Below are 9,017 nucleotides of genomic sequence, written 5' to 3'. Positions count from 1 at the left end.
TAAGTGCTGGGGATGCCAAACAAAAATGAAATGAAAACCTCCCTTCAATCAAGCATCTTAAATTCTACAGGGGCAGCTATCACGCACATTCAAATAGACACAAAATAGAGGGTTAGGGGCTGGCAGCTCTCTCTCTCCCAATGAAGGTTGCCATCTTCCCTTCATCTTAGTTGCCAGGTGTCCAGGGTACTCATATAGCACGTGACTCTGGTGAGTCCTGAAACCCAGAGCTTTCTGGCCTCCAGGCCATTATGCACACTGTCTTTCTGTACAAAATAGATGCAGGGGGAAGATCCACCTTCCTACCCTTTGCTTTGGGCTCAGTAAACTTAACGACTATGACCACACAATCCTTGCTCCTCTAGAGCATCTGCTCGCCATCCTGGGACTCTCCAGACACTTCCTTGCCTGACTAGGATCTCATATTTGGATTGTCTATTCCTATTAGATGCTAATCTCCTGAAAAAGTAGGTTAGAATCATGTTATAAAAGGACTTAAAGTGATGATGTTTGATCATTGAGCAAAAGTTAAGTTTTATACAAAATCTTTCTCATGAGTACTGGATGGTTCTCTACACAGGACCCTGCCTCTATGTTATCTATATTACATTACTCTCTCTTTATATAAAAATCCCACTTTTCCTCCTGCCTGTCACTCCCTTCTCCCATCCTCTCCTCTCCTCTCCCCTGGATCTCCAAACTGAAAGACCCAGCTCAAATATTCCCTCCTGGAAGCCCCTTGCCCCAATGGGCTCTCAGCATATCCATTTGGGAAGCCACACCGAGGCGCCCCTGGGCTAATGAATGTTTTCTAAACTTCTTAGTGAGTTGTTGACCATATGGTTTAGTCAGTGGTGGGCAGATACTTAATAGCTGGTTCTCTACATGAGTGTGGGGGAGAGTATTCAAATCTGTGTGTACATAAATGTAGTATAAATTCTGATATAAAGGATTCATAGCACATAATTGAGAAATAATAAAAGAAAAATACTCTTTATTTTACATTGCATATAACCAATTGAGTTTCACAGGATGCTTTCCACTGATTTTAATGGAACTCTTGTATCTATAGTCAACCCATAGTTGCAGTTCAATCCTGTTTTGACAAATGGGGTTGCATTCTGATCTGTTAAACTCTTTCTCCAATAAATTTATTGTCATTAAATCTGACATGCAATTTCCTGTTAAACTATTCTCGTTGTTGTTGAGTTATTTCAGGCATTTCTGATTCTTCGTGATCTCATTTTGGGATTTTCTCGGCAAAGATAATGGAGTAGTTTGCCATTCCTTCTCCAACTCATCTGGCAGATGAAGAAATGGAGGCAAACAGGGTTAAGTAACTTGGCAACCTCTCCGTCCACTTCATCAGCTAGTTGACCCTTGGTCCTGTACAAGTTATATTCATTAATCTGAAGCCTCCTGAAATTTTTTGCACTACTTTATGTTTTGTAGAGTTGCAGCAATTGAAACACGATTTGATTTTACATTATTAGCTACAAAATCACCAATGGCATTCAAATCAATATTATGTTTTAAAATTTCACTTAAATGATACAATTTTTTTTCACCAGCTCTCCTTGGTGAAGTTAGTTTCTTCACAAAAACAAGTCGATAGTTCTACTTAATCAAAATAATTTTTGATAGGTGAAAGACTGTAAGTTCATAGTTTGAATTATATTTTCTAGTAACATAATTCTTTTTAAAAATTTTTTTTATTTATTTAAGGCAATGTGGTTAAGTCACTTGCCCAAGGTCACACTGCTAGTCTGATGCTGGATTTGAACTCAGGTCCTCCTGACTCCAGGGCTGGTACTCTATCCACTGTACCACCTAGCTGCCCCTAATAACATAATTCTAAGAAGAATATTAAAGTTATTATTTTTATTCAGTGCAATGTCTTTAATTTATCTACCTTAATCAGATCATCAGCTTGAGGCTCATGCTTTCCATACCTGTCTTTACATTTTCCAAAATTCTCGTGTTGTTTTTAATTAACTTTTGTCCTGTGTGAATCTTAGATGATCTAAACTGCAATGCAGTTGAAAGGAATAAAAATTCTTCAAGAATGCCAATCAGTAAAGCAAGAAATTAATGTTAACATCTCTTTGCCAAACTAGAATAAGAATGAGAAAAATGCATATATAGTGTTGGATATGTGAGCTATAGTACAGCAGCTTTCCTATCTCAGGCCCAGGAATTTACCAATTTTAATAATTTCATTTTTGAGTTCTTTAGTTACATTTTCTAGTTCACTTGGATTTTAATTAGATTGCTTATAAATAGAATACATTTTATCCAGAAATTTTATAATGGTTAATTTGTTTTATTGCTTAGATCAAACCATCAAGTGATAATTGCAACTGATGATTTAAACAGTGCCAAATGATGATTTTAGGAAAATTTTCTAACAGCTTGATAGCTACTCCAGACTTTCTTCCCAGCACTGTATTAGCACCATCAGAACATAATGCAATTAAATTCTCTTTCAAATATTCATTATTAAAACCACAGTCATTTAAAGTAGATTAGCATATTGCAAATATACTCTTCTGTAGATGACACCAATTCTTTTAATGCAATGGGAACTTACTGAATTATATAATGGCTGTGTTTAACAACCAGCATCCAAGATTCCTGGAAATAGAGCAATTGGTTCTCGCGCACGAGTACAAATTAACTCCAGTACAGGATTAGGCAGAGAGGAAAACCACTCAACTTTAAAATACAGAACATACAGAACTTCAGAGTTGGATGGGCTTTTGGTGACCATCTAGTATAGGCTGTATCTGAAAGTGAAGGCAGGTAGGTGGCATTTCAGACCTGAGTTCAAATCCAGGCTCAGATACATACTAGTTATGTGCCCCTGGTTTAGTTACTTCACTTCTGTTTGCCTTAATCCACTGGAGGAGGAAATGGCAAACCACTTCAGGGCCAAGAAAACTCCATGGACAATATGGTGCACAGGGTAATGAAGAGTTGGACATACACTGAACAACTAGACTGGTAGAAACACACAAGGTCTGTGTGTCTGAGACACACAAATGAGCCACAGAGAAGTTCACTTGCCTAAGGTTGTGCAGCTTATTCAGTGGGAGAGCTGAAATTTGAACCCTGATCATCTGAGTCTCACTCATATCCAATCCATGTGCTTGTCATGGCATCACTTTCTTTGATGTCATGGTCTTCTTCGAGAATGAAGACAAAGCATCATCACCTCTTACACCACACTGCCTCTCAGGTGCCCACTGGGGAAGAAGCAATTGTGTAAACAGCAAAAAATAAAAACCGAATGTAATTTGGGGAAGGAAAGCAGCAGCAGCATCTGAGAGGGAGGGAGATGAGGAAAAGCTTCATAGAGTTTTTTTTTCCATAGAGTCTTAAAAGCAGTAAGACATTCTTGGAGGAAGAGGGGAGAGTGAATGGCCAGTACTAAGGCATCCCAAGTCAGGAAGGAGCGTCCCATGGGAAGGATGGCAAGAGGCTAGTCTAGCTTGGCTGTGGAGCTCAGATACATTTAAGGAAGAGAGGGACTTGGTTGTGAGAGTTCCAGAGGAGTTTGTTTTATTCTGAAGGGAATGACATGGTCAGACCTGTGCTAAAGAAGTGTCCCTCAGCTAGCTGTATTAAAGATGATTTGGAGGGGTGGGAGAGAAGACAAAACAGGGAGACTAGTCCAGGTGAGAAGTGATGAGGTCATAGACAAAGGTGGTGAGTGATGAGAAGTGATGAGATATGAGAGATGTTACTGAATATGCAAGTGAGGGAGCGGGTGGTTATGGAACTGGATGAAAGTCAAGAGAGAGTAGAGATCATGAAGTGGAGACCACCATCTCTCAAGGTAGCCAGTCATTCAATACACTTTGGGATGGTTCTGATCATTATTTTTGCAACTTCTAATTATTTCTTGTTCTTCCCTTAGAGGTCAAACAAGTGAAATCCTCTCAGATATCTCAAGACTGGGATCATTGACCCCTAAATCATTCCTTCTTCAAGTTAAATATCTCTAATTCTTGAAATAACCCTCATAGAGAAGTCCTTTCACCATCCTGGCTGACCCCTTTATGCTAATATGGCATTCCTTAAATATGGTGCCCTCAAGTGAACCCATTGTCCAGAAGTGATATACCTGGAGCAGATAGAGCAGGACCATCCTTCATTCTGAGAAAATATGCTTCTCTTAATGTAGCTTAAGATCATCTTTTTTGGATGCCACATCATTTTAGCCCACTAAACTCCTTTGATCTTTTCAGATAAATTGCTGTGTAAAAATATCTCCCCTCTCTATACTCATGAAGTTGATTTTTTGAACCCATGTAAGATTTTACATTTATCCATGTTAAATTTCATCTTAATTCAATTAAGCCAAAGGTTACATAGAATCTGTCAAAATCTCTTAAAATCCTCAGTTATTCATTGTTTGCAGACCCTCAGTACTTGATACCTTCATTATTGCAATAGCCTTGCTGGAGGGTCTCTCCCTACTGTATTCCATTAAATGATTAAATAACTAATGTGATTTTCCTAAAATACAAGTCTGATCATAGTAACTCCATTAATTCCAAGGGTTTACCTCCAGAAGCAAATATAAAATACTCTATTTGACATTCAAAGACTTTCATAATCTAGCCCCCTCCTACCTTTATTTCCCTGACCCTTGTTCTTCTATCCTGTGATACTGACCTCTTGGCTCTGCCGACTGTCCCCCATTCCCCCATGCCTAGAATGCTCCCTACCTTCTCAGGTCCATCAATTGACCTGAAATCCTTTAAATTCAACTAGAATTTCATCTTCTACAGGGTGTCTTCTCTACCCCCCTCAATAACCCTTCCCCTCTAATAATTATTTCCTATGTATTCTGAATTTAGCTGGCTTTGTATCTATTATTTTTCATGTTGTCTTCCTTATTAGATTGTAAGCTCCTGGGGGCAGAACTATCATTTGCCTCTTTCTTCTATACCCAGTTCTTGGTATTTAATAAATATTTTTTTGGTTGATCATGTTAACTATCCTTCCCAATTTTTGTATCATCTACACATATCACTTTATTTATTTTATTTAAATAATTGAGAGAAGACATGACTTTGAATTCAGTTGTATCACTCATTAACTGTGTAACAAAGGCACATCATTTGTTTTCTTCAACTTCCTTACTTATAAAATGGGGAAATTATTATATTTATCTACCTCATGGTAATATTTTTTTTCAAGGCAATGGGGTTAAGTGGCTTGCCCAAGGCCACACAGCTAGGTAATTATTAAATGTCTGAGGCTGCCTTTGAACTCAGGTGTTCCTGACTCCAGGGCTGGTGCTCTATCCACTGCGCCACCTAGCCACCCCCCCATGGTAATATTTTAAGGAAAATGCTATGTGAGTGTAATTTTTTGGTTAATACATATTATAATAATACATTTTATTCTTATTATATATATACAGATGATACAAAGTTTGGAGGGTTAGCTAACACAATCAACCAATAAACATGTCTACAATGGCCAAATGGGTCATGTCCAAATACCAAACTATTAGTTCTGACTGGAGTTATAAAAATACACATACAAATATTTATTCAGTAAAAACTTACTTTGATATTCCAAGATCTCATCAATGCCATTATACCCTGCAATCTAGCCATGTGTTCTTTTTTGTGTGAAATTGTTGTCCATATCCTAGCATAAATGCTGGCTCCTTCCTCGCCTCTAAATCTGTTTAAATTGTGTGGATAAGGAGATTTTATGTCCTCTTATTGTTCTCTCTTGCTCTCAATACATGATAGCACCTCTACCTTTTAAAATCGTACATCTTTCTGATAATGTCACTTATTTTGTTTCTCCATAATTCTTATTCAGGAATATGTTGTAATTTATTCACACCTACAATGTACCTCAACAATGCAGCCTCTAAAGATGAGATGCAACAAAGGTGTGGATCAATTCTCTGCTTTGTGTACTAATTTAGGCCTAACCAAGAAATCACAGGTGCTCCATCCGCCAGCACCCCATCCATATGTGGAACCATTGATCCAAATGGAGAAATTTTGAATACTGTGGGTAAGTTCAGTGGGCAGTGTCCTTTCTTGGGAGGTATACATTGGCAATGAGGTTGACACACGCTTTACCAGAGCTAGCTCAGGATTTGGGGGACTCCAAACAATGTGTGGGAGAGAGACTGATACCAAATTGAAGGTCTACCAACATGTTGGGATGATCTCATTGTTGTATGTGAAACCTGGATAGCCTACCAGGGTCATGCCAGGAAATTTTATCACTCCCATTTGAATTGTTTTAGGGAGATTCTGTAGATGACCTGTTAGGAGAAGATACCAGACACCAAGGTCCTTTCTAGAACTAAATGGCTGAGCATTCAAACTCTATTGCAGAGAGCACAACTCTGATGGACTGGCCATGTTGTTCAAATGCCAAACATAAGCTTACCTAAAAGGACTATTTTATGGAGAACTCACACAGGTCAAGTGGTCAGAAAAGTGATATGAGGACACTCTCAAGGTCTTTCTTAAGAACTTTAGAACTGATTGCACAGCATGGGAGACATGGGAGCATAAGATCACAGAGAAGATACTGTGCTCAATGAGCAAAGCAGAATTGCAGAAACTAAAGAAATGAGATGCTCAAATTTAGAGAATCCACCCCAAATATTCACTTGACTATTTGTTCTTGACCTATGGTAGAGAATTCCAAGTTCATATTGGTCTGATCAGCCAGTGAGACACATTATAACTTGGCTCTAACATAGTGATGTCATTTTGTTCCTCTTCCAGAATGAAGGACAACTAACTTCAACATCGTCCTTTGAATGACCTTCACAGTTAAGTCTTCATAGCCTATAGTGTTCTGTAACTCAGTCATATGGTATCATGAGAAAAAAATGCCTACTATAATTACAATTACTGTAACACTCCAATTATCACATGGAGATGGAAGAGTGCTATTGGCTTTGTCCTTCCAATTGGTGTCCTGACTTTGAGGGTCACTCTATCTGTATGTAATCTGGTCACACTATGAGCCCAAGAGGAAGAAGATGGAGGCTTGTGAGATCTTTGCCCACCGCTGTCAAACATGACTAAGAAGCAGTGGAGTTCCAGGTCTCATCTGGTTCCTGGGTCATTTTCATTATACACCAAGTTGGAATCTCTAGTCTTTCCAGAACTGAGGAATTTCTCTTTTTTTTTTTAATTTAAAGCAATGGGGTTAAATGACTTGCCCAAGGCCACACACTAGGTAATAAGTGTCTGAGGCTGGATTTAAACTCAGGTATGCCTGACTCCAGGGCTGGGGCTCTATCTACTGTACCACTTAGCTGCCCCTTGACTGAGGGATTTCTGAAGGCACATTGACTGCTTCCTTTTACTTCTCTTTCCATCCCTAGGAAGGTTGGGAGGAGATGGACACATTTTAAGATGCAGGCTATAGGTGATGGAAGTACTGTTGATGATTTCCTTGATATTGTGTTATTTTTAAGAAATTTTAAGAAAATTGTTCTTTTTTCCATATAAAAGATATGAAGTCTAAGTGACTTGTGACCATAGTTGTATCTAAAGGAAATGGGGAATTTATTTTGAGATGGGGGTAGTGACACAGGGTATCTAAAGCCTGGGGGGTAATAGAAAATTCAGGTCCTTTTTCAGGCATTTTTCTTTTTCTGGTGATTGGGCAGAATGAAATGTTCCTTGAAAGAATGAAAGGTAACTGAAATAAAAAAGATATAATAACGCCTGGGAGAATTCTCATCTTTGTTTTACCCCTGTTCAAAGGAGAAGTGGAATATCTATGGAGGAAGCAACTTCTCATGCTTCAAAGGACAAGGTGGATGCACAGCTGCCTTCAGGTGAGAGGGATCATAATGAGCAGAAGAGTACCAGCAGCAGGATGAGGACTAGGGAATACCATGCTGAAGAGTATCAAGGCAACAGCTTGTCAAATGCCAACACAGAGTATTCACCCTCTTCCTTGGGTCATGTATTCATGACATGATGGAAAGTCTCCAAAGAGTTGTCTAACCTGATGCCTCTTTCCATTTAAGAGTGATCCATGCATGGACAACTCATATTAAGAAAAAAGAATCTGAAAAGCACTGCTAAAGATTAGACTTCCTGGATCAAAGACTAAAGACTCTTTAGAACAGAAAATGCTTTCATCAGTATTACTGTCTGAAGGCAAGGGGGAAAGGGTATGTATGCAAGAAATGTTATGAAAAAATGACAAAATTTGCCAACAACTGAATATGTAGGATAAGAAATCACGGATGATACTAAAGTTGAGAAATTGGGTAACTGGATGGTAGGTAGTACCTTCTCCAGAAATGGGGAAGTTCAGAAAAAGGAGTGGGTTTCAGCAAAGATAATGAATTGTTTTGGATATGTTGAGTTTGAGTTGCACCACATTCAGAGTGTCTAATAATCAATAGTGCAGTAGGAAGAGGCTAGGGCTGAATTTAAAGATATAGGAATCCCCTCTATGAGATAATTAAACCTATAAGAGCTGAGATGTAGAAAAGAGGATATAAGATAAAGCCTTTGGGTATCTTGCCCTTAGTTCAGGGCAGAACATGGATGATGAACCAGCAAAGTAATTGAGGATCCATCAGACATGATGGAGAACCAATGGAGTGCACTGTCACGAAAAGCTAGAGAGAAATATCGAGGAAAAGGGGACAGTTGACAAATGCCAAATGCTGCAGAGTCAAACCTGATGATCCCTTTCCACTTAGGGTAATCCAAGCATCGAGATTAAGAAGACATCTGGAAAGCATTGCTAAACATTAGACCTTTGAGCCAAAAGCAAAAGACTTCCTAAGATCAAGCAAGGCTTAAGAGTGTTACAACTGAAGGCAAGAAAGAAAAGGATGTGTGTGCAAGATATCATATAGAAATGACAAAATTTGGCAACTAGATGGTTTGAAGATAAGAAAAAAGGGCTATTTCATTTGGCAATTGGGAGTTCATTAGTAACTATGCAAACAATTGAGTGATGAGGGCTGAAGCCCGATTGGTAAGGATTGA

General features: G+C 38.7%; 1 pseudogene; it reads right to left on the bottom strand.

The window, feature by feature from the left end:
* Positions 1 to 1,434: 1,434 nt before the first annotated feature.
* Positions 1,435 to 4,707, bottom strand: LOC141489477 (E3 SUMO-protein ligase KIAA1586-like; annotated as a pseudogene).
* Positions 4,708 to 9,017: the final 4,310 nt, after the last annotated feature.

Source organism: Macrotis lagotis, chromosome 5 (genome assembly GCF_037893015.1).
Source record: "Macrotis lagotis isolate mMagLag1 chromosome 5, bilby.v1.9.chrom.fasta, whole genome shotgun sequence".
Classification (NCBI taxonomy): Eukaryota; Metazoa; Chordata; class Mammalia; order Peramelemorphia; family Peramelidae; genus Macrotis; species Macrotis lagotis.
This window is presented reverse-complemented; position numbering and strand designations above follow the sequence as displayed.